The sequence below is a fragment of the Pseudophryne corroboree genome, assembly GCF_028390025.1.
Source record: "Pseudophryne corroboree isolate aPseCor3 chromosome 3 unlocalized genomic scaffold, aPseCor3.hap2 SUPER_3_unloc_3, whole genome shotgun sequence".
In the NCBI taxonomy this organism is placed as follows: Eukaryota; Metazoa; Chordata; class Amphibia; order Anura; family Myobatrachidae; genus Pseudophryne; species Pseudophryne corroboree.
The window spans coordinates 3,174,441-3,201,169 of NW_026967519.1; the positions used below are offsets into that span (position 1 = coordinate 3,174,441).

Below are 26,729 nucleotides of genomic sequence, written 5' to 3' on the forward strand. Positions count from 1 at the left end.
CTCCATTTTTAATAGGCACAACTAAAAGGCACCTCAGGTAAACAATGGAGATGGATGGATACTAGTATACTTATGGATGACGAGTGACTGACGACACAGAGGTAGCTACAGCCGTGGACTACCGTACTGCGTCTGCTAGTATAGAGATGATAATGATATAAAAAATATATATATATCACTACTGCAGGTATATATAATATAATGACGGACCTGCTGGACACTGTCAGCAGACTCCTAAACTACTAGTATGAAGAAGATAGAAAAATAAACCCCACCACAGGTAGGTATACAATTATGGACGAGCACTGACGACACAGAGGTAGCCACAGCCGTGGACTACCGTACTGCGTCTGCTAATATAGAGATGATAAAGATGATAGAGATGAACAAAAAAAATATAACACTACTGCAGGTAAATATTTATATAATATAATGAATGACGGACCTGCTGGACACTGTCAGCAGAATGCGTTTATAGAATAAAAAATAAAAAAACCACAGGAGTGTTTAACTTTTTCAGGCAGACAATATACTGGTGGTCACTGGTCAGTCACACTGGCAGCAAAAGTGTGCACTGTACTCCTGCTATAACTGCACCCCAGTCTCCCCCACAATTCAGCTGTGTGAGCAGTGAGCACTCAGCACAGTCAGATATACATAGATGATATTATCATGCAGCACACTGAGGCTGAGCACAGATATGGTATGTGACTGTGTATCGTTTTTTTTTTTCAGGTAGAGAACGGATTATATTAAATAATAAATAAAACTGGTGGTGGTTGAAGAAGATAGAAAAAAAAAAACCACCACAGGTAGGTATACAATTATGGACGAGCACTGACGACACAGAGGTAGCTACAGCCGTGGACTACCGTACTGCGTCTGCTAGTATAGAGATGATAATGATATAAAAAAAAATATATATATATCACTACTGCAGGTATATATAATATAATGACGGACCTGCTGGACACTGTCAGCAGACTCCTAAACTACTAGTATGAAGAAGATAGAAAAATAAACCCCACCACAGGTAGGTATACAATTATGGACGAGCACTGACGACACAGAGGTAGCTACAGCCGTGGACTACCATACTGCGTCTGCTAGTATAGAGATGATAATGATATAAAAAATATATATATATCACTACTGCAGGTATATATTATATAATGACGGACCTGCTGGACACTGTCAGCAGACTCCTAAACTACTAGTATGAAGAAGATAGAAAAATAAACCCCACCACAGGTAGGTATACAATTATGGACGAGCACTGACGACACAGAGGTAGCTACAGCCGTGGACTACCGTACTGCGTCTGCTAGTATAGAGATGATAATGATATAAAAAATATATATATATCACTACTGCAGGTATATATAATATAATGACGGACCTGCTGGACACTGTCAGCAGACTCCTAAACTACTAGTATGAAGAAGATAGAAAAAAAAAAACCACCACAGGTAGGTATACAATTATGGACGAGCACTGACGACACAGAGGTAGCTACAGCCGTGGACTACCGTACTGCGTCTGCTAGTATAGAGATGATAATGATATAAAAAATATATATATATCACTACTGCAGGTATATATAATATAATGACGGACCTGCTGGACACTGTCAGCAGACTCCTAAACTACTAGTATGAAGAAGATAGAAAAAAAAAACCCACCACAGGTAGGTATACAATTATGGACGAGCACTGACGACACAGAGGTAGCTACAGCCGTGGACTACCATACTGCGTCTGCTAATATAGAGATGATAAAGATGATAGAGATGAACAAAAAAAATATAACACTACTGCAGGTAAATATTTATATAATATAATGAATGACGGACCTGCTGGACACTGTCAGCAGAATGCGTTTATAGAATAAATAAAAAAAACACCACAGGAGTGTTTAACTTTTTCAGGCAGACAATATACTGGTGGTCACTGGTCAGTCACACTGGCAGCAAAAGTGTGCACTGTACTCCTGCTATAACTGCACCCCAGTCTCCCCCACAATTCAGCTGTGTGAGCAGTGAGCACTCAGCACAGTCAGATATACATAGATGATATTATCATGCAGCACACTGAGGCTGAGCACAGATATGGTATGTGACTGTGTATCGTTTTTTTTTTTCAGGCAGAGAACGGATTATATTAAATAATAAATAAAACTGATGGTGGTTGAAGAAGATAGAAAAAAAAACCCCACCACAGGTAGGTATACAATTATGGACGAGCACTGACGACACAGAGGTAGCTAAGCCATGGACTACCGTACTGCGTCTGCTAGTATAGAGATGATAATGATATAAAAAATATATATATATCACTACTGCAGGTATATATAATATAATGACGGACCTGCTGGACACTGTCAGCAGACTCCTAAACTACTAGTATGAAGAAGATAGAAAAATAAACCCCACCACAGGTAGGTATACAATTATGGACGAGCACTGACGACACAGAGGTAGCCACAGCCGTGGACTACCGTACTGCGTCTGCTAATATAGAGATGATAGAGATGAACAAAAAAAATATAACACTACTGCAGGTAAATATTTATATAATATAATGAATGACGGACCTGCTGGACACTGTCAGCAGAATGCGTTTATAGAATAAAAAAAAAAAACACCACAGGAGTGTTTAACTTTTTCAGGCAGACAATATACTGGTGGTCACTGGTCAGTCACACTGGCAGCAAAAGTGTGCACTGTACTCCTGCTATAACTGCACCCCAGTCTCCCCCACAATTCAGCTGTGTGAGCAGTGAGCACTCAGCACAGTCAGATATACATAGATGATATTATCATGCAGCACACTGAGGCTGAGCACAGATATGGTATGTGACTGTGTATCGTTTTTTTTTCAGGCAGAGAACGGATTATATTAAATAATAAATAAAACTGGTGGTGGTCACTAGTAACTATCAGCAAAACTCTGCACTCTGAGTACTCCTAATGCTCCCCAAAATTACTAAGTTAGTAGTAAATCAACTCAAGTGTCTCTATCTATTCTAACGGAGAGGACGCCAGCCACGTCCTCTCCCTATCAATCTCAATGCACGTGTGAAAATGGCGGCGACGCGCGGCTCCTTATATAGAATCCGAGTCTCGCGATAGAATACGAGCCTCGCGAGAATCCGACAGCGGGATGATGACGTTCAGGCGCGCTCGGGTTAACCGAGCAAGGCGGGAAGATCCGAGTCTGCCTCGGACCCGTGTAAAAAGGCTGAAGTTCGGGGGGGTTCGGATTCCGAGGAACCGAACCCGCTCATCTCTACTGAATACCTGAATCCAGTACAGCCCCCAAGTGAGTCATCCGTTGTGACGGAACCAGAGATGATTTTGCCCAGTTTATGAACCACCCGTGGTTCTGCAGACACGTTACTGTCTGTTGCAGATGACATAAGAGCAAATCCTGTGTCTGTGCCAGGATTAAAAGATCGTCGAGGTATAGAAAAATTCTTATCCCTTGCTGGCGGAGATAAGCTGCCATTACCACCATAATCTTGGTAAATACTCTGGGAGCTGTGGCTAACCCAAAAGGTAGGGCCTGGAACTGAAAATGCTGTTGGAGGATAGCGAACCTGAGATATCACTGATGGGACAGCGCTATAGGAACATGTAGGTAAGCATCCTGTATATCCAGGGATACCATAAAATCCCTTGGCTCCATGGCCAAAATGATGGAAACCGAGGTACCCAAATGTATTTGTTCAGCACTTTGAGATTGAGGATGGGCCGAAAAGACCCATTTGGCTTCTGAACTAAAAACAGGTTGGAGTAAAAACCCTGTCCCCGTTGTGCAGGTGGAACTGGAATGACTACTCCTGAGTGAAGCAATTTCTGAACTGCCTCTAACAAAGCCCTGGCCTTCGTCTCTACCAGAGACGGGCTGATACAAAAAAATCTTCGAGGAGGGTGCTTCTTGAAGGCAAAAGCATAACCTAGAGATACCACTTCCTGCACCCAGGCATCTGTTGTAGACTGCTGCCAGATCTGAAGAACTGAAGAAGTCGGCCCCCACCCTGGGGTCCCTCAGGTGGAGGCCCGCACCATCAGGGTGATGGTTTATTATCTGTCTTCCCAACCGGTCCTCTGGTAGCCCAATGCTTTTTAGTCTTACCAGATTTCTTTTATTGGGCCTGCTTTCCATCACTTTTTCCTTTAGTTTTTCCTTGAGACCGAAAGGGCCGAAAAGCTGGAACTTTATGTTTGAAATTGTATGTGGAAGGAAATTTGACCTTCTTGGAGTCTGCCTATGACTCCAGAATATCTGTCTATTCTTTACCAAAAAGAATATCTCCAGAAAAAGGTAACTATTCCAAAACCATCTTAGATTCTGAATCAGCTTTCCACGTATATAGCCAAACTGCTCTGCGAGCAGCTATTGTTGAAGCTGATGCCCTGGAGGCAATAGTACCCATATCCAATGCTGCTTCTTCCAGGAACATTGCAGCCTGTTTTATATGAGCTATATGAGATTTCTGCTGTCTAGAAGCTATAGAAAAATCCCCCTCCAATGCATCAGACCAGGCAGCCACTGCCTTTGCCATCCAAGCTGAGGCCATGGCTGGCCTTATGACTGCCCCAGACAGGGAAAAAATGTTTTTTAGAAAACCATCTACTTTCCTATCCATGACATCATTTAATGATGTTGAAGGCAAAGGTAATGTAGATTTTCGCACTAATCAAATTACATGCGTATCTACTTTAGGAGCCACCTCCCTTTTGAAACAATCCCCAGCTGGAAGAGGATAATTGGAATTCCATTTCAGCTGGAAGAGGATAATTGGACTTCCATTTCTTAGGAATTCTAAACTTCTTATTGGGCGTAGCCAAAGCCTCTCCCATAATTTCCGTCAGCTGTTCTGACCTTGGAAACTCAGTCTTAACTGTTTTGAGACGTTTAAACACAGGTGCCTTGGTTTTTAACACAGGCTCTGCTGAATCTTCTAAGGATAGAATGGCTTTCATTGCTTTAATTAACTCGGCTATATCCACTGAGCTGAGACCTTCCTCCTCCTCTTCGTATACCAAAGTAGAATTAATTGAGCTTTCATCTTCCGATGAATCCTCATCTGAATCATGTGTAGCCTGTGAGGGTGAAGATTTACTTACGACCGGTTTATCAGCTTGTTTCTTTTGAGAAGCTGCTGTTGGAAGTGATACACCATAGGTGGGGAGCTGCATGTAAGTGTTAATAGTATAACCTATCCCTGGTATAGGAGTTGGAGGAATTATCCATTCAGCTATACTGGATAAAGTCTGTGCAAACATAGCCCAAGGTGGATCCATCTGCACCTGAATCTGCCTTCTATTTTTCATTAACCCCTGATGAAAGCTACAACAATTTGCACACAAACCATCCTGAACTAGATCCTGAGAGGATAACACAGTTTTGAAAGACAAACATGATATGAGTGTTGGTGTTGCTGTGAGTGTACCTTCCTCAGCTTTGCCGCTCTTAGACATGATAAATAATCAACACTTCCACAGTGTACTACATAATTTGTGACTGTAATCACTTTAAACTTCTTAAAGTGACATACGATCCGACCCTACCCATGCACCAGCATTGAGGATCGGAATAAACAAACTGACAGAAATATAGTAAAGTCAGCAATCACACTAGCAGTCAGTCACAGGTTATACATTAGTATATTAAGCAATATGAGCACATCATCAACTACAACTACATTTTAAGTATGTAGTAGAACATATTACTGCATCATGTTTAAACAGATCTAACGTATTCAGACGCAAATGCGAAAGAAACAACAGTAAATGTATGCAGACTCATATGCAATAGGCACTTATCTAACTATTCGTACTCAAAAGATAGAGACTTTAGTACTGTATAACCCGTACTCAGTAGAGTGGGATACAGGGAGACTCCCCTCGCTTCCAGGACCGATCAATACGTTAGCAAACGCTGAGTGGATCCAGACGCTACTAGTGTACACTGCTGCTCCATGAACCTATAGTGAACACCAGTGCCGTAACTAGACATTTTAGCGCTGTGTGCAAGAAACGGCATCACCGCCCCCCCTTAATGCAAACCGGCGGCAGTGCGTGCCGTAGGCACGTGCAAAAATTCTAGGGGCGTGGCTTCACGGGAAAGGGGTGTGGCCACATAATAATACCAATTCATAAAATGGTGCACAGTAGTCTCCATTATTCAAATTACCCCGCACAGTAGCACCACTACACCAGGTAGAACCCCTTTTACACATTACGGCAGACGGCGTCCCCTTTTTTACACATTACGGCAGACAGTGTCCCCTTTTTTTACACATTACGGCAGACAGCGTCCCCTTTTTTTACACATTACGGCAGACAGCGTCCCCTTTTTTTACACATTACGGCAGACAGCGTCCCCTTTTTTACACATTACGGCAGACAGAGTCCCCTTTTTTACACATTACGGCAGCCAGTCCCTCTTTTTATACATTACGGCAGACAGAATAGATAGATAGATAGATAGATAGATAGATAGATAGATAGATAGATAGCTGTGAGAATGGTGACCCTGGCAGGTGGGTAGAGTAGATAGAGAGCAAGCTAGTACCCCTGGAAGGTTATCAGGGGTGAGAGAGAGAAGGTAGGTGTCACTGGCAGGTAACTAGGGCAGATGGAAAGCAAGTTGGTGCCCCTGACAGATAAGCAGGGCAGATAGAGAGCAAGTACTGTAGGTACCCTAGGCAGGTGAGTGGGCTAGATGCAAAGTAGGTAGAGTCAGAGTAGCACAGCAGCCCCTGAAATCCCAGCCTAGGGGGGCAAGATCACTGCACACTGCTGCGGATCTTACCTTTTGATGCACATACTGTAGCAGGCATTACATGCTGGGGCAGCTGGGTGACAGGTCCTGTCTACTGACAACGAGCCTGCAGCTCCAACCTCGGATATTCAGGAAGCCGGCAGCCTGTCAGTGTCCCAACCTCTCCTCCTAAATGACAACTCCGCCGGCCAATCGCCGCTCACCCCACCCTTTGTCCCGCTCAGCTGACCTGACTTACAGCAGCGGCAGCCAAGCAGCCACCACCAAATCCATTCCCCCCTCACTTTACTATGACATACGGCAGTATATTGAATTTGGCGCTGGCCGCTGCGAATGCTCCTAATTTGCTGTCAGTCTGTGAGCAGCCAATCAGGTTGCATCGCAGTCAGCTGCCACGGCCGAGCTCTGCTTGGGCTGGGGACAGAAGTGCTGAAAGTCCCCCCTTGAAGGGCAGCGCTGCAGCGGCGGGAGGCAGTGATAGAGGGAGCGGCGGCCGTTGCAGAGGTGGGCGGCGGTGATAGAGGGAGCGGCAGCCGTTGCAGCGGCGGTGATAGAGGGAGCGGCGGCCGTGCGGGTGGTGTTGCCAGATGGTGCGCCCACAGTGCAGTTGCGCTGTGGGCAAGGCACCGCTGGCACTCACCTAGTTACGGCACTGGTGAACACAGACGCACCAGTCACACAGTGGCCTATGCTGCGACTGGGTCCTCTACGTGTACAGCGTCTGAGACGGAAGCGGGAAACAGTTCATGGCGGGAGACTCAGAGGAAACTGGTCATGAACCGGGGGGAGGGGCGACCAGGAGAGCGTATGACTCCCCACTGCTGACATCAACCCTAGGGATCGCGGCCTCATACTATTCCTGGAGCCTCTGATCCCTAAGGCCTAGCGCTGGTGCACCCGAGGTGGCAGCCACATTAGCGACTGTTTGGTGGTCTCCTCCCAATACAGTGCGGCTGTGTCCATATTCCCCTTCTAAGCGGAACCGATGCCTTACCTTCTCCTGTATCCGGCCACAGCCTGGTAACGTCTGCTGGACCTGCTAGTATATCCGACACAGACGCCTGTCAAAACAGCACTGTACTCGTGGGTAAGCGTTGTCGCGACCTGGCGGAGAGTTGTTGGAGCGACTCTTTCTAAGGTACATATAAGACGCTGTTTAGAAAGATAACACAAAAAATAGTAAGACTATAAAAATAAAATAAAGCTTAGGGCTGCTAAAAAGCAGCAGCCCTCTGACCATGGTCTGGCTCCTGCCGCACCAAACAAAAAACTGATTTGCCTGAGCAAGTAGGCGGGGATATATGGACGGGCCCGTTGCATGCTGGGAGGCCGGAAAAGCTTTGACCGATTGGTGCAAATCCGCTGTCGCTTCATCATATCCCATCGTTATCCTGTGGATAACCTGTGGCCCCTCCGGAGAATAGCATTTTCATACAGTGGAAATTTATAGGATGCCATTCAGAATATGGGGGAAGGGGGGCATCATAATGTATAGAACCATATAAATAACTATATGGTAGATAAAGTGGGCAAATCGGGAACAGTAAGTCCCAAAATGAAACCAATGGGAGAGAGCAGAAGGGATTCCTAGGTTCTAGACTGGGGTCTACCGCCTGTCCTGCTGAAATATCTACTTCTCATCCCCTCACACATGTCTACAAAAATAAATAACTTCCCATCTCCTGGATGGCTAACAAGGCTTCAGTCCAGATGCAATGATGCCTGATACAGTAGACTGTCAAAGCTCCACTACTGCCTAGAGGCAAGAATATCTAGGGAGGGGGTTGCTAATTGTAGACTTCAGACCAAAGCAAAAGAAAACTTGTCACTATAAAACAGTAACTTAGGGGCAGATTTATTAAGCTTGGTGAAGTGATAAATTGGAAGGTGATAAAGGACCAGCCAGTCAGCTCCTGTCATTTTTCAAACCCATCCTGTGACATGGTAGTTAGGATCTGATTGGCTGGTCCTTTATCACCTTCCACTTTATCACTTCACCGAGCTTAATAAATCTGCCCCTAATACACCTTTCACACCGCAGCTATAACCCGGTAAATTGACGTTTTTTAAGCCTTCCAAAACGGTTCTAGCTGCGGTGTGAAAGGGCCACTTTGAATTTACTGGTTACAGATTACTGGTATTTTAAAACGGTTAAAAAGCAGGGTCCTACACGGTTCAGACCCGTTTCATTGTGCAATGTGAAAGGCTCTGAAACGGTATTTCCAAACCACAGAAGGTGATAGGCTGTCTCCATGTGTGATGTCACCAGGCAGAAGCAGGAAATAAACTGGAGGAAACACATGAGAGTGAAGCAGCATTTTTTTTATACAGAATACAGTTTAAAATGGCAAATTGGAGTGATGAGGAGGTTAGGGAGCTGCTTAGGATGAGAGGGGATGAAGAAATTGCTAGACAAATCACTGGGACAGTGAAGGATGCAGTAATCTACAAAAACATGGTAAAGATGCTAGAAGCTGCTGGGTTCCATCGTACGACTAGACAAATTATTAATAATTAATTAATAATTATTAATAATGTGTGGGCCAGAAAAGTCCATTTAAAATGACAACCACTGTTTTCTATGGGAGAAACGGGTTCAGTGTGAAAGGTACCAAAACGGTAATGAAACGGTAATATACCAGTTACAACATGCGATGTGAAGGGGGTTTAACTGCTCAGACCCGTTTTAAGAACCGTTTAAAGAACCATTTCAAAAGCAGGGTTTGCGATGTGAAAGCAGCATTAGTTGCTATTGTGTTGTTTTGTTTCAGTCCTTGTCTATGTATTATGTAATTGCTTAAGACATTGTGAAATGCCAGTGTATGTACTGTGGTGCTGAAAGTTTGTGAATCCTTCCGAATTTTTCTATATTTCTGCTGAAATGTGGCCTTTAACTACCTCAGATTTTCACACAAGTCCTAAAAGTAGATAAAGAGAACCAAATCAAACAAATGAGACAAAAAAATTAGACATGCTCATTTTTTTATTGAGGGAAATGATCCAATATCACGTATCTGTGAGTAGCATAAGTATGTGAACCTTTGCTTTCAGTATCTGGTATGACCCCCTTGTGCAGTAATAACTGTATCTAAATGTTTCCAGTAATTGTTGATTTGTCCTGAACATCAGCTTGGAGGAATTTTACCCCATTCCTCTACAAAACAGCTTCAACCCTGTTATGTTGGTGGGTTTCCTCCCATGAACTGCTCATTTCAGGTCCTACCCCAACATTTAGATCGGATGAAGGTCAGGACTTTGACTTGGCCATTCCAAAACTTTACATTTATTCTTCTTTAACTATTATTTGTACAAATAACTTGTGTGCTTTGGGTCGTTGTCTTGCTGCATGACTCATGTTCTCTTAAGATACAGCTCATGGACTGATGTCCTGACATTTTCCTTTAGAATATTCTGGTATAATTCAGAATTCATTGTCCCATCAATGATGGCAAGTGGTCCTGGGCCAGATGCAGCAAAACAGGCCCAAACCATGATACCACCACCACCGTGTTTCACAGATGGTATGAGGCTTTTATGCTGGAATGCAGTGTTCTCCTTTCTCCAAACAGAACGCTTCTCATTTAAGCCAAAAAGCTCTATTTTGGACTCATCTGTCCACAAAACATTGTTCCAATAGCCTTCTGGCTTGTCCAGGTGATCCTTAGCAAACTGCAGACAGACAGCAATGTTTCTTTTTGGAAAGCAGTGGATTTCTCCTTGCAATCTTGCCATGCACACCATTGTTGTTCATTGTCCTCTTGATGGTGGACTCATGAACATCAACATTAGCTAATGTGAGAAAGGCCTTCAGTTGCTTAGAGGTTACCTTGGGTTCCTTTGTGGCTTTGCGGACTATTAGACGCCTTGCTCTTGGTGTGATCTTTGTTGGTTGACCACTCTTGGGGAGGGTAATAATGGTCTGGAATTTCCTCCATTTGTACACAATGGGGTACATTTACTAAGCTCCCGATTTTGACCGAGATGGTGTTTTTTCATCAAAGTGTCATCTCAGGAATTTACTAAACTCAAATCACGGCAGTGATGAGGGCATTCGTATTTTTATTACGGCTGTGTTGTAATACACCATCGGTCAAACGCGGCTGTTTAGGTATAGAACTCGGTCATTTACTATGCATTCGTATTTGAAATCTCTACCGAGAAAGAGCATTTGCACTCGTAAAAAAAATACAATTCGTAAAAAAACACGGGAAAAAAGTAGACCTGCTTTTGAGAAGCGTGTTTACATGTGTTCCGACTTCATCATTAATCACACCTGCATTTTTGGCCCTTTAAAAGGTGGGCCAGCACATTTGCCAAATCAATCACTCTGAAATGGCTGCTGCCGTGTGTAGCAGTGAATTTGGTTTTGCTGTGGGATTCCTGAGACTGCTCCATGAGGCTACAAGAAACCAGGGCCAGGAAAGTGAACATGGTCAGCAGGATGTACAGGTGCCGCGGAGGCTGCGCAGGCCTCGCTTTTTTAGGGGGCGTTTGAACTTAAACGCATTGGCCGATGGCCAGGTCATACAGATGTTCAGGCTAAATAGGACCAACATTTTCCGTCTGAATGACCTAGTCAAACTGGACCTAGACCCTGAGACAGCACGCTCTCGCTCTGTCTCAGGCCTGCACAAACTCCTGGCTGTGTTGAACTTTATGGCTACTGGCAGCTTTCAGGCTGTGACAGGCGATGTAATAGGAATCTCACAGCCCACCTTTTCAAAATCTTTAAATCAGGTGAGGCAAACCATACATACTCCTCTATGGCCCATTTCTGTATTGTGTAATGTGAATTTATAACAGTATATTTTAACAAAGTGCTTAAGACACTCACCTTATATGTTTGACTGTACACTCAGGTTTTGGATGCATTTGAACCACACATAGATGCCTCTATCTGCTTCCCTACCCAGGAGTCTCAGTGGCATGCAGTCAGGGTAGCTTTCTATGAGCTTGCTGGCATGCCAAATGTGCTGGGTGCCATAGATTGCACACACGTTGAGCTGAGACCACCTAGGGGCAGGCAATATATTTATATAAATAGACATTTTGGCCAATCAACTAATGTCCAGGTGGTTTGTGATGCAAAACTCAAAATTATGAGTGTTGTTGCGGGTTACCCTGGCGGCTGCGATGACTCCTTCATCCTCAGTCAGTCATCCCTCTTTGATAAATTTGAGGCTGGAGAAATGCCGGATGGCTAGCTGCTGGGTATGTACCAAGTATTTGTGTTTAATTTTGTGCTTACCTCAACCTGCATATTATGTTAGCACTGTGTTTGTGCATCAATGTTTTACAATGCTGCTAATCTCTGTTTTTCAGGTGATGGGGGTTATGGCTGCTACTCTTGGCTTCTGACTCCATTGTCCGCCCCTGATTCCCCTGCTGAACACAATTACAATCATGCACATAAGTCTACGCGGAATGTGATAGAACGATGTTTTGGTGTACTGAAATCAAGGTTTCGGTGTCTGGATAAGTCTGCCGGGCTTTTGTTGTATAGTCCCTTAAAGGTGACTAGGATTGTGTTCTGCTGCTGTTTTCTTCATAACATGTGTTTGCAGCAACATCTGCCACATGATGATGATGATGAAGAAAACAGTCAGCAAGCAGAGGAGTTAGAAACATCTGGCGACACTGTGAGTACAGATATAGGGAGGCAGGTAAGGCAAGACCTGATTTTGGCACATTTTAGTGGTAAGTAAATTTGCCTGTGTGCTTTGTATGAACAATTAAGGCACAACAATGTTTTTTTCTGTAGTAATGTGGCTCTTGCTCCCTCTTGAGCTAGTCAGCTGAGTGTTGTTTATTTGCTTGATATGTGTTTATGTCTAACTGTTGGGTATCAGTTACTTAGCTAATTGTATAGCGGTTTTGGAAAGTAATTATGTCTTTATAATGTTCAAAGTTTTTTAAACACATTCAAAGGTAATGTTTGCCACAATACTACATAATAATTTAGTATGCACTAACAACCATTATTGTTTAGCCTATTGTTTGTGTTTGTTGTGTGTCGACTTTCTTCTAAAGCTGTGTTTCAAATGTTACCTCATTAGCACAACATAATGGACATTTAGTATTGTGTGCCAATTAGCCATACATACATTGACTAACACCAACCTTCCAACATTTTTGACACATAATTATGGCTGTGATGTGGTAATCGTTCATGTTAGTAATGATGCTAGAATATTCCCAACACATGTGAGTGTTAACTCTAAGAAATTTCCTCTTACACTGACAGTTTTTTGCACATAACACATTGCACATCAATCACTTTTCACATTTATTACTGTACAACATGTGTTTTCATTACAAATAACTGCTATTGTGTAGACCTAGTTTTGTCAACAATGTGTATCCAGCTGCAGGGTGGACTATTTCTTAGGCTGTTCTTTGGTGGGTGACGTGGGTTTGGTTTGAGCAGTGGAGCGGGTTCGGCTGGATGTTCAAACTGGTGATGAAATTGGGGTCTGTGTAGGTGTGTTGGTCCCTGAGCTGGAACCTTGTTGGTGTTGTGCCAACAAATTAATATTTTGGCTGAGGTTTGCCAGGGTTGCGGTTAGTTGTGTTGTGGCTGTTGTGTTGTTGTCTATGATGCGAGACATGGTTTCTGATAAAATTTGATTACTTTAAATTAACTGAATGAGGGCCTGTTGATGTCGGTGTTGCTCATCCATTATGCGCTGAAAGGTAACAATAAGTTGGCTGTTATCTGCTCTCATCTGCTCCATACTGTTTGCGACTCTGCATAGCTGGACATTGAGCCTGGTTATGTTTCTACACAGTCTCGGTAGATGATGGGGCAGACAGGCTAGGTATTGGGTGTGTGTGCGTAGGCAATCAATATTCTGTGCCTGTTGTTGGTTCCATGTTGCCCAAAATGATGGCTCAGGTTGGTGGGGTGGGGTTGTTTGGCTCAATTGTGGGTGTGGTGACATTTGAGGTGGCGGGGTACTTTCCTGAGACGTGCTTGGTTGGTGAACATCTATTGCTTGCAGTTGGAGGGTGTATGTTTCCTGTTCAGATTCCTGCTGGGCTTCCGGGGGCATGATGTCTGGTTCTGTATGGGGTTTAAAGGGACAACATTTGAGTGTATTTTAAAATTATGTTGGTTTTGATATTTAGTTTAACTTTCTAGACTTGTTTGTCAAACATTTTTCTTAAGCAAATGAGGATGTTCACCTAGACTCGTATACACAATCAAAAAGACAAATTCTGATGGTTTTTATGTTGACAAAAATGACTTCAAAACAAAAGTGGACACATGTTTGACAAATAACATACTTACGAAACAAACAGAGAGAGGTATGAAGTTTACACCATGAAAAAAAGTGATTTGTCACCCGCCATATTGTACTTCCATTAAAATATCAAACAGTAAATGACAATATGAATTCTATCACCATTGTGAAAGGGTGTGAAACTACCTGAAGCTCAATATTTTACTATTTAAAAAAAAAAAAAAAAAAATACTACTGTAAGGCGCAAGAGAACACTTTAATTTTTTTTTTTTTTAAATTGGTTTTGAATTTAAACAATTTGCAAGCCATGTGCTTGCTGCTGTGGATAAGTACTATGATTATTACATTTTTTGGCTGATGTGTAATTTGTGTTTACTCACCAGACAGCTGAGGGGAATGTGGACCCTGTGATTGAGTACTCTCCAAAATGTGTTCTGGTGGCTGAGGCAACACAGTAGAAATAAGACGTGGGGGTGTGCTTAATGCTGGTGTTGGTGCGACGTCAGGATGACGTCTCTTGCTAGGCCTGCTCGTGTGGCTGCCAGACCCCTGTGAAGGACGTCTTTGTGGACTGTGATGCGATGTTGAAGTTCCTATGGATTATTGCAAACATTAGTCTTTTTTCTTTTTTGTGGTGGACACATTAACAGGTGTCGTTTTTGCGTTACCTGTATCGCCAGCATCCACAGCTCTTGACAGTGTTGCTTGTGTTCTGGAAGTGGTGGCTTGCTTTCGTACTGTAAAAATGATACATTGGTGTTTATGACCTTTAATTACAGTATGTACTTTTGTAAGCAGCAACATTTAGTGATGTGGACATATGTTTACCATTATGGGAACAGTTTCTAACAATAAATGTTGAAACAATGGTTTGGTTCATTTTTTGTAAACAGACTAATGTGGTTCCATTTCCAAAGACATAAACATAGCCAAGTAGTCTAATTTTCCATGGCCAACAGCTGAATATACACACATGTATTACCATATATTTTACATTATTACATTTATGAGTAAATTTGTTTTTAAAAAATATAAAATCTGAAAAAAAATATTTTTTAATAAAAAAAAAAACATACAATACTTAGCCATCTACACTAACATATTGGCCACAAAGACAAGTAAAAATACAGCAGACATTAAACAAAATTCACAAAAAAAAAACATTACTACCTAACACCTCACTATACAAACACAAAATATATTAAAAAAAACACAGAAATAGATAATCAATTTAGAACATAAAAATATATTAACAATACAATATCATTTTAAAAATACTAATTAGACATAAACACATATGCAGATATAACAGATTAGTAAAAATACACTCACCATCAGGCCTAGGACGATCGAATCCCGCACATTAGTCGCACCAACAACTTCATGCGGAATAAGGGTCTGCACAGGTTCCTCCCACTCCCGATAAGACGCTATAAAGGGATGGCCACCCCCTGTTTGCCTGGCTGACTTAGCCTCCTTTGCCATCTTGGCCTTGACACAGCGCTTGATGTCGTAGAATCTCTTCCGACACGTGTCCTTGGTCCTCTTCACCACACCCTCACTGTTTACTGCCGCTACTACCTTCCCCCACAGAACAGTTTTCCTGCGCGAAGGCACCTTGCCCGCATCACGCCCAAACAGCTGGCGATGATGGCGCATCAACTCATGCACCAAAGCCATATTTCCCGCAAAGCTAAATTTAACATTTCTGCCCGTCTTGGTAGTGGTGCGTGGCTGCGGAGCAACACCACCATCACTGTCACTATCACTCGAGGCCACAGCAGCAACCTCCCCCTCCTCCCTCTCACTCACCTCCTCCACCTCACTCACCTCCTCCACCTCCCTCACCTCCTCCCTCTCACTCACCTCCTCCCTCTCACTCACCTCTGACTGGGACATAATAATGACAAACAACAAATAACACTAATAAAAAATAAAAAAAACACAAAACACACTCCTCCACTACCACTGCACACCAACCACACACACACACACACACACACACACACACACACACACACACACACACACACACACACACACACACACAATGACAATAGACTGAAAGTAAAATGCACAAACTAAAAATGACACAAACTTTTAAGAGACCACACAACAATTGCCACAAGACTACTTACACACACAATACAGCACTCAACAATCGCAAGAAACCTCCAAAACCGACCAACAAATCACCAACTCCAAAGCACCAACTTCCTCTCACCTCTCCACTAGCTAAACCCACGAGGTGCGGCTGGTTGGGGGCGTTTTTATACTAATGAGCACAGACACTCCTCCATGACAAACACAACCAATCACGGATGAGTGACGAAAACGAGAGTAAGAAAATAACGCAGCCAGGAAGGGTCAAAAACACTGCCGTGGAAATTAAAGATACGAATTCGTAAAAAGACCACAAAATACGGCCGGGAAAACAAGAGTCGGCCGCGAACACATAAAAAAAATATGAATGACATCGACATCGGAAAATACGAAAACATAAATTACGAACGCTTAGTAAATGAGCCGTAAAAAAACCAAAAAGTTGCAAATTCACACTACCGATGTCAGTCGCGTTTCAACTTCAAACAAATTCTGAACATTACGAATCTTAGTAAATAATAGAGATGTGCACCGGAAATTTTTCGGGTTTTGTGTTTTGGTTTTGGGTTTGGTTCCGTGGCCGTGTTTTGGGTTCGAACGCGTTTTGGCAAAACCTCACCGAATTTTTTTTGTCGGATTCGGGTGTGTTTTGGATTCGGGTGTTTTTTTTCAAAAAACCCTAAAAAACAGCTTAAATCATATAATTTGGGGGTCATTTTGATCCCAAAGTATTATTAACCTCAATAACCATAATTTCCACTCATTTTCAGTCTATTCTGAACACCTCACACCTCACAATATTATTTTTAGTCCTAAAATTTGCACCGAGGTCGCTGGATGACTAAGCTCAGCGACCCAAGTGGCCGACACAAACACCTGGCCCATCTAGGAGTGGCACTGCAGTGTCACGCAGGATGGCCCTTCCAAAAAACACTCCCCAAACAGCACATGACGCAAAGAAAAAAATAGGCGCAATGAGGTAGCTGTGTGACTAAGCTCAGCGACCCAAGTGGCTGACACAAACACCTGGCCCATCTAGGAGTGGAGCAAACATAGAATAAAGAAGACTCTTGTTTGGGTGCACTCTTGTTAATGTTGTATTTATCGATATTATTAAAACATAACTTTTATTATGCTTTGTTAAAATAAAGTCAGTATCCACTCAATCTCCCCATGGAGTTATTATCAAGCAAAGAAAGGGAAAACCCACAGATGTATCATTGGGGAAAAGGGTAAAAAGGGTTTGTATGTTCTGGTTTAGCCTATCCCAATATAGACTGGCATAGAGGTGTAGATATAATCACCATACACCTGTTCTCATGCCATACCAGTACAAGCGATGCTTGTGTTAATGGGACCAAAGTTGGTCATGCACAAATAGGTATCAATTACACTAGGAGTGTTTGTAACAAGTATATACTACCTAATCCGAGATTATGTTCTCCAACTACCCTCATATCTGAAGGACACCTCGGACCTATTGCGTAAAATTCATAACATCATTTTCGAAGATAGCTTCTATCTTGTGACTTTGGATGTTGAAGCATTGTACACTAGCATTGACCACCAAGCGGGTTTGAGGGCTACTAAATATTTCCTCGATGGAGGAGAGAAGAGTGCCTTTAATGATCTCTTATACTCCCTACTAGCTTTTGTATTACAGAAGAACTACTTCACTTTCCAAGAACATTTCTATCTCCAAGTCAGGGGCACCGCCATGGGGGCAGCGTGTGCACCAACGTATGCAAATCTTTTTCTTGGGTGGTGGGAAAAGATGTCTGTCTTCACTGATATCAATGACAAATATACAGCACACATTATACTATGGCTGCGATACATAGACGACATATTCGTCATTTGGGATGGAGACTCTGATTTGCTTCAGGAATTTATTCAACTTCTTAACACAAACAATTTGAATTTGAAATTAACGCATACTATCAGCCAAGAACGGATAACCTTCCTTGATGTCTATATATACAAATCCCCCAAGGGGTACCTGGCAACTGAGCTGTATAGAAAAGAAACGGCGACCAATACCCTACTGTTCCAAACAAGCGCACATTTCCCTCCCACGGTGGAAAATATCCCCAAAGGAGAATTCTTAAGACTCAGACGCAATTGTTCAGAGGAAGAGGTGTTTAAAGTCAAAAGTCGGGAATTGACCCAACGACTACGAGAAAGGGGCTACAGTAAACGCTCATTGAAGAGGGCATGTACTGAAGTAACCAAAATACCAAGAGATTCTCTGATTTTCTCAGCCAAATCGATAACACATCGAGAGAAGGATGAAAAGATCAGATTCATTGGGACTTTTTGCCCGGAATGGAGGCTAATAAAAAAAGCAATAGAGAAACATCTTCCTATTCTGAAGTTAGACAGTGATCTAGCACCCTTCATAGACGACAATATTCAGATGAGTTGGAGGAGAGCTAAGAACATTAAGGACCTCCTAGTTAGGAGTCATTTTCAAAAACCAATGGCAAAATCGAACACACCAACTGGCTCCTTCCCCTGCGGGCATTGTAAAGCTTGTCCCCTCATATTGAAGACTAATTCCGTGACCGATCGCTATGGAGAATCAATTCAGATCAAACACTTTTTCAATTGCAGCACCCAGGGAGTGATATACTGTATAGAGTGTAGCTGCAATTTAAAATACGTCGGGATGACGACAAGGAAATTAAAAGAACGTGTATTGGAACATGTAGGGAATTGCCGAAACGTCAATAGTGATCTGACCCGAATGAAAAAATTGACCCCGGTGGCACGACATTTCCATTCTCATCACACGGATTTTTCAAAAGAATTTAAGGTGTTTGGTCTGGATAAAGTCCAACTGGGAATAAGAGGAGGTGATATGACGCAAGAACTGCTCAAACGAGAAACGGAATGGATTTTTAAATTGAATACATACAGACCCCAGGGACTCAATGAGAGCTTTAACTACAGTGCCTTCCTTTGAAAATTCCGTGGTAGCAATGTTAACACACAGATTCAAGTATCACCTAATTTGAATCCAACAAGGACCCAAACCCTTAGCACCCACAGTTTGAAGCAATCCACTTCCCCATCACACCATGCACCTTCCAAGTAAATAATTCATACTACTCCTTTCACTCTCATTCCCACGCATGTTAGGCTCTTACCACATTCTAATACACCACACTACATCACTTACCCAATCAGCCCAGTTTCATACACACCTTCATTTTTCCCCCCTTCCCCCTTTCCCCTTTTTCCCCCCTTCCCCCCCCCCCCCAAACCCGCCCCCCCCCCCACACACACACACAACAAAGGTCACAGACACCTTTCACCTATTTATCAATGACTAAACAATATTCCCCACTTACACATAGGCAAAATCAATTGGCAATTCAAGCCAATATACACTTCCTACATTTGGCCCTTCCACATCCTGTCACCTCAACAAATCCCTAGTGGCGTTTCAAGCCTCTATACAATCACCTCCTCAATCAGCCCTCCTACCATCCTTTCTCCCAATTTTCCTTCCCACCCCCCACAATTTTCTCCCTTCCCCCCCTCCCTCCCCCCCCAAAAAAAAAAACCCCTCACCCTTCTATCCACATCAGAATACAAATCAGACCCAAATCTTGTCATTTCATCATAGCCAAACAAACTCCCCCTCCCACACCTCCTTTTTTTTTTTTTTTTTTCCCCCATTTTTTTGCACACCCAATATCCTATCACTACGACAACAGACTAACGTCTCCTGACCCATTTATTAACCATAAGCTGGACAACAATACGCCAGCATTTCCAATAGCTGATAGCCAAGCAACATGACATCCTCCATTCTATTAAATACACGCAGGCTAATAGGCCAGCGATCTCTGTATCAAACCCACAGTGACCTATTATTAAACTAGAATGCAAAACTCCAGCAATCCAATCGGTCTGCTGCTATGCAACGAGACGCCACCTTTCTTAACAGACTCCAGGTCACGACACAATAAATGGTTGCTATGGCAGCAGACCCGCCCACCTGCAGCAGCACTGGTCCAGCGGGTGTCCGGCCGGATGGCAATATAGCCAGGCACACTGAGTGTCTTCTCCCCCGCAGCGCGCGGACCATTTCCCTTCCCCTTTTCCTCTTTCTGCTGTCCCTCTAGTCTTTCTTTCTATTCTCTCCTTCCATATTTTTTCTAATAATTTTTCTTCCTCCCGAGCGTCCTAGAGAATAGGACCTCCCCGTCACCTCCCATAAGCCGATGCCTTCTAGGTTGCCTAGCAACCACATACACACCCGCGACTTCCGCCTATACAGCGGGAGCTGTACATCTCCTCTCTCCTACTCGAGCGTCCCAGAGAATAGGACCTCCCCGTCACCTCCCATAAGCCGATGCCTTCTAGGTTGCCTAGCAACCACAAACAAACCCACGACTTCCGCCTATACAGCGGGAGCTGAACATCTCCTCTCTCCTACTACAGCGTCCCAGAGAATAGGACCTCCCCGTCACCTCCTATAAGCCGATGCCCTCTAGGTTGCCTAGCAACCACATACACACCCACGACCTCCGCTTATACAGCGGGAGCTGAACATCTCCTCTCTCCTACTCGAGCGTCCCAGAGAATAGGACCTCCCCGTCACCTCCCATAAGCCGATGCTTTCCAGGTTGCCAAGCAACCACATACACACCCACGGCTTCCGCCGAACAGCAGGAGCTGGACTTCTAATTAAGAGACAAGCAGCCATTGGCTGACCAATTAATAACAGGGCTTTTAAACCCGGCACAACATCAGAATACCAGCATTGGAAGTGAGCAAGCCCGCTTTGACGGGTGAAACGCGTTTTCCTACCCAAATATGCATCAAGAACTCTGAGCAAGGCATGCAATAGGATCCTATCATGGGAGAATATCAGCGCTACTAATCACCCTTAACTGACCCAGCGACCTGGGCGGTACCCGGTATCATTTTTGATATCTTTTCTTTATTCTTGTCTGACCTGTAATTTTCGTTGGTGCATACAAATAACTGGTGTTCAAAACAGCATACTTATCCCATGTGTAGCTAAATAATGGAGATGACAGCTCCAGCCATGATACACGTATGCTAAAATTGATTGGTATGTTACCTTCATTCGTCATACATTCCTGCATACACTTTATTTTGGGACTTTCTTCCTGATAATATTGGATATGCTGTTCAAATTGAATTGAGAAAGTGTGTGGATGTAATTTCTCCCATGTAAGGGCATTTCCACAGTTAACCCATATAGAGACACCGTGAACATATATCGAATATAATACATATATCTAATTATGCTTGAATATAGCATTGTACTATCTTCTTCTCTCTACTAAAGATTTCATCCCTCTTTCTATTTTCGTGGACTCTCATCCATGATTCCTGGGAGTAATCCCAGGTCTAACATAGACAGCAGATCCACACTTCTTCCTTAATCTACTGAATAGGTGCACTCTCATTGGTGAGTGGGACACCTCATTCACAGGTTACTATCATACCTCACCGCTAGAGCCCAATCTCGTCTGATCTTGGAAGCAAAACGGTGATGGGCTGGGTCAGTATCTGAGGGGTGACCCTCAGAGAATACCCAGTGTAGTAATCTGAGGTTGTCTCATTTTAAAACTCAATACCAACAGCAGTATCACCACTACTTCTTCCTTCCCACTTATATCCTGATTCTTTTCAGGCAAGAATCGATTAGGAATCAATAACTTATTTCCAGCGACATCAGGCACACCTATCAGGTTATGTGTGCTGAGGATAGGATGAGATAGTATATACATGTTTTAAACACTCCCGGTGTAATTGATATCTATTCGTGCATGACCAACTGTGGTCCCACTAATACAAGCATTGCTTGTACTGGTATAGCATGAGAACAGGTGTATGGTGATTTTTTCAGGCAAGAATCAATAGGAATCAATAACTTATCAATTCCAGCGATATCAGGCACACCTATTAGTTTTTGTGTGCTGAGGATAGGATTAGGTAGTATATACTTGTTACAAACACTCCCAGTGTAATTGATACCTATTTGTGCATGACCAACTTTGGTCCCATTAACACAAGCATCGCTTGTACTGGTATGGCATGAGAACAGGTGTATGGTGATTATATCTACACCTCTATGCCAGTCTATATTGGGATAGGCTAAACCAGAACATACAAACCCTTTTTACCCTTTTCCCCAATGATACATCTGTGGGTTTTCCCTTTCTTTGCTTGATAATAACTCCATGGGGAGATTGAGTGGATACTGACTTTATTTTAACAAAGCATAATAAAAGTTATGTTTTAATAATATCGATAAATACAACATTAACAAGAGTGCACCCAAACAAGAGTCTTCTTTATTCTATGTTTGCTCCAGCTTTTCTCTGACTCTGGGTGCACCACCAGACGGTAATTAAGAGATTATCTCTGTATAAACGTATACTGGTTCACATAAACACATGTAATTGTGTAATACTGGTGCGGAATCACCAACCTTTCTCGGTAAACCATCTAGGAGTGGCACTGCAGTGTCACGCAGGATGGCCCTTCCAAAAAACACTACCCAAACAGCACATGACGCAAAGAAAAAAAGAGACGCAATGAGGTAGCTGTGTGAGTAAGCTAAGCGACCCTAGTGGCCGACACAAACACCTGGCCCATCTAGGAGTGGCACTGCAGTGTCAGGCCGGATGGCCCTTCCAAAAAACACTCCCCAAACAGCACATGACGCAAAGAAGAAAAAAAAGAGGCGCAATGAGGTAGCTGTGTGACTAAGATAAGTGACCCTAGTGGCCGACACAAACACCTGGCCCATATAGGAGTGGCACTGCAGTGTCACGCAGGATGGCCCTTCCAAAAAATACTCCCCAAACAGCACATGACGCAAAGAAGAAAAAAAAAAGGCGCAATGAGGTAGCTGTGTGACTAAGATAAGCGACCCTAGTGGCCGACACAAACACCTGGCCCATCTAGGAGTGGCACTGCAGTGTCACGTAGGATGGCCCTTCCAAAAAACACTCCCCAAACAGCACATGACGCAAAGAAAAATGAAAGAAAAAAGAGGTGCAAGATGGAATTGTCCTTGGGCCCTCCCACCCACCCTTATGTTGTATAAACAGGACATGCACACTTTAACCAACCCATCATTTCAGTGACAGGGTCTGCCACATGACTGTGACTGAAATGACGGGTTGGTTTGGACCCCCACCAAAAAAGAAGCAATTAATCTCTCCTTGCACAAACTGGCTCTACAGAGGCAAGATGTCCACCTCATCATCATCCTCCGATTCATCACCGTGTACATCCCCCTCCTCACAGATTATCAATTCGTCCCCACTGGAATCCACCATCACAGCTCCCTGTGTACTTTGTGGAGGCAATTGCTGCTGGTGAATGTCTCCATGGAGGAATTGATTATAATTCATTTTAATGAACATCATCTTCTCCACATTTTCTGGAAGTAACCTCGTACGCCGATTGCTGACAAGGTGAGCGGCGGCACTAAACACTCTTTCGGAGTACACACTTGTGGGAGGGCAACTTAGGTAGAATAAAGCCAGTTTGTGCAAGGGCCTCCAAATTGCCTCTTTTTCCTGCCAGTATACGTACGGACTGTCTGACGTGCCTACTTGGATGCGGTCACTCATATAATCCTCCACCATTCTTTCAATGGTGAGAGAATCATATGCAGTGACAGTAGACGACATGTCCGTAATCGTTGGCAGGTCCTTCAGTCCGGACTAGATGTCAGCATCAGCAGTCGCTCCAGACTGCCCTGCATCACCGCCAGCGGGTGGGCTCGGAATTCTGAGCCTTTTCCTCGCACCCCCAGTTGCGGGAGAATGTGAAGGAGGAGATGTTGACAGGTCGCGTTCCGCTTGACTTGACAATTTTCTCACCAGCAGTTCTTTGAACCCCTGCAGACTTGTGTCTGCCGGAAAGAGAGATACAACGTAGGTTTTAAATCTAGGATCGAGCACGGTGGCCAAAATGTAGTACTCTGATTTCAACAGATTGACCACCCGTGAATCCTTGTTAAGCGAATTAAGGGCTCCATCCACAAGTCCCACATGCCTAGCGGAATCGCTCAGTGTTAGCTCCTCCTTCAATGTCTCCAGCTTCTTCTGCAAAAGCCTGATGAGGGGAATGACCTGACTCAGGCTGGCAGTGTCTGAACTGACTTCACGTGTGGCAAGTTCAAAAGGTTGCAGAACCTTGCACAACGTTGAAATCATTCTCCACTGCGCTTGAGACAGGTGCATTCCACCTCCTATATCGTGGTAAGTTGTATAGGCTTGAATGGCCTTTTGCTGCTCCTCCAACCTCTGAAGCATATAGAGGGTTGAATTCCACCTCGTTACCACCTCTTGCTTCAGATGATGGCAGGGCAGGTTCAGGCGTTTTTGGTGTTGCTCCAGTCTTCTGTACGTGGTGCCTGTACGCCGAAAGTGTCCCGCAATTCTTCTGGCCACCGACAGCATCTCTTGCACGCCCCTGTCGTTTTTTAAATAATTCTGCACCACCAAATTCAAGGTATGTGCAAAACATGGGACGTGCTGGAATTTGCCCATATTTAATGCACACACAATATTGCTGGCGTTGTCCGATGCCACAAATCCACAGGAGAGTCCAATTGGGGTAAGCCATTCTGCGATGATCTTCCTCAGTTGCCGTAAGAGGTTTTCAGCTGTGTGCGTATTCTGGAAAGCGGTGATACAAAGCGTAGCCTGCCTAGGAAAGAGTTGGCGTTTGCGAGATGCTGCTACTGGTGCCGCCGCTGCTGTTCTTGCGGCGGGAGTCAATACATCTACCCAGTGGGCTGTCACAGTCATATAGTCCTGAGTCTGCCCTGCTCCACTTGTCCACATGTCCGTGGTTAAGTGGACATTGGGTACAACTGCATTTTTTAGGACACTGGTGAGTCTTTTTCTGAGGTCTGTGTACATTTTCGGTATCGCCTGCCTAGAGAAATGGAACCTAGATGGTATTTGGTACCGGGGACACAGTACCTCAAACAAGTCTATAGTTGGCTCTGCAGTAATGATGGATACCGGAACCACGTTTCTCACCGCCCAGGATGCCAAGGCCTCAGTTATCCGCTTTGCAGCAGGATGACTGCTGTGATATTTCATCTTCCTCGCAAAGGACTGTTGGACAGTCAATTGCTTGGTGGAGGTAGTAAAAGTGGTCTTACGACTTCCCCTCTGGGATGACCATCGACTCCCAGCAGCAACAACAGCAGCGCCAGCAGTAGTAGGCGTTACACTCAAGGATGCATCGGAGGAATCCCAGGCAGGAGAGGACTCGTCAGAATTGCCAGTGACATGGCCAGCAGGACTATTGGCATTCCTGGGGAAGGAGGAAATTGACACTGAGGGAGTTGGTGGGGTGGTTTGCGTGAGCTTGGTTACAAGAGGAAGGGATTTACTGGTCAGTGGACTGCTTCCGCTGTCGCCCAAAGTTTTTGAACTTGTCACTGACTTATGATGAATGCGCTGCAGGTGACGTATAAGGGAGGATGTTCCGAGGTGGTTAACGTCCTTACCCCTACTTATTACAGCTTGACAAAGGCAACACACGGCTTGACACCTGTTGTCCGCATTTCTGTTGAAATACTTCCACACCGAAGAGCTGATTTTTTTGGTATTTTCACCAGGCATGTCAATGGCCATATTCCTCCCACGGACAACAGGTGTCTCCCCGGGTGCCTGACTTAAACAAACCACCTCACCATCAGAATCCTCCTTGTCAATTTCCTCCCCAGCGCCAGCAACACCCATATCCTCCTCATCCTGGTGTACTTCAACACTGACATCTTCAATCTATCAGGAACTGGACTGCGGGTGCTCCTTCCAGCACTTGCAGGGGGCGTGCAAATGGTGGAAGGCGCATGCTCTTCACGTCCAGTGTTGGGAAGGTCAGGCATCGCAACCGACACAATTGGACTCTCCTTGTGGATTTGTGATTTCGAAGAACGCACAGTTCTTTGCTGTGCTTTTGCCAGCTTAAGTCTTTTCATTTTTCTAGCGAGAGGCTGAGTGCTTCCATCCTCATGTGAAGCTGAACCACTAGCCATGAACATAGGCCAGGGCCTCAGCCGTTCCTTGCCACTCCGTGTGGTAAATGGCATATTGGCAAGTTTACGCTTCTCCTCCGACGATTTTATTTTAGATTTTTTAGTCCTTTTTTTACTGATATTTTGTGTTTTGGATTTTACATGCTCTGTACTATGACATTGGGCATCGGCCTTGGTAGACGACGTTGATGGAATTTCATCGTCTCGGCCATGACTAGTGGCAGCAGCTTCAGCACGAGGTGGAAGTGGATCTTGATCTTTCCCTATTTTTGGAACCTCAACATTTTTGTTCTCCATATTTTAATAGGCACAACTAAAAGGCACCTCAGGTAAACAATGGAGATGGATGGATACTAGTATACTTATGGATGACGAGTGACTGACGACACAGAGGTAGCTACAGCCGTGGACTACCGTACTGCGTCTGCTAGTATAGAGATGATAATGATATAAAAAATATATATATATCACTACTGCAGGTATATATAATATAATGACGGACCTGCTGGACACTGTCAGCAGACTCCTAAA

General features: G+C 43.9%; 1 long non-coding RNA gene and 1 pseudogene across 1 annotated transcript; one reads left to right on the plus strand and one right to left on the minus strand.

Moving 5' to 3' along the window:
- Positions 1-13,030: 13,030 nt before the first annotated feature.
- Positions 13,031-14,753, minus strand: LOC134983991 (uncharacterized). The gene is made up of 3 exons (XR_010191702.1): positions 14,704-14,753; positions 14,416-14,628; positions 13,031-13,854 (listed from the first exon to the last, which is right to left on the minus strand). It is a non-coding gene; the product is annotated as an uncharacterized LOC134983991 (long non-coding RNA).
- Positions 14,754-21,613: 6,860 nt separating this feature from the next.
- On the plus strand, positions 21,614-21,731 carry LOC134984014 (5S ribosomal RNA; annotated as a pseudogene).
- Positions 21,732-26,729: the final 4,998 nt, after the last annotated feature.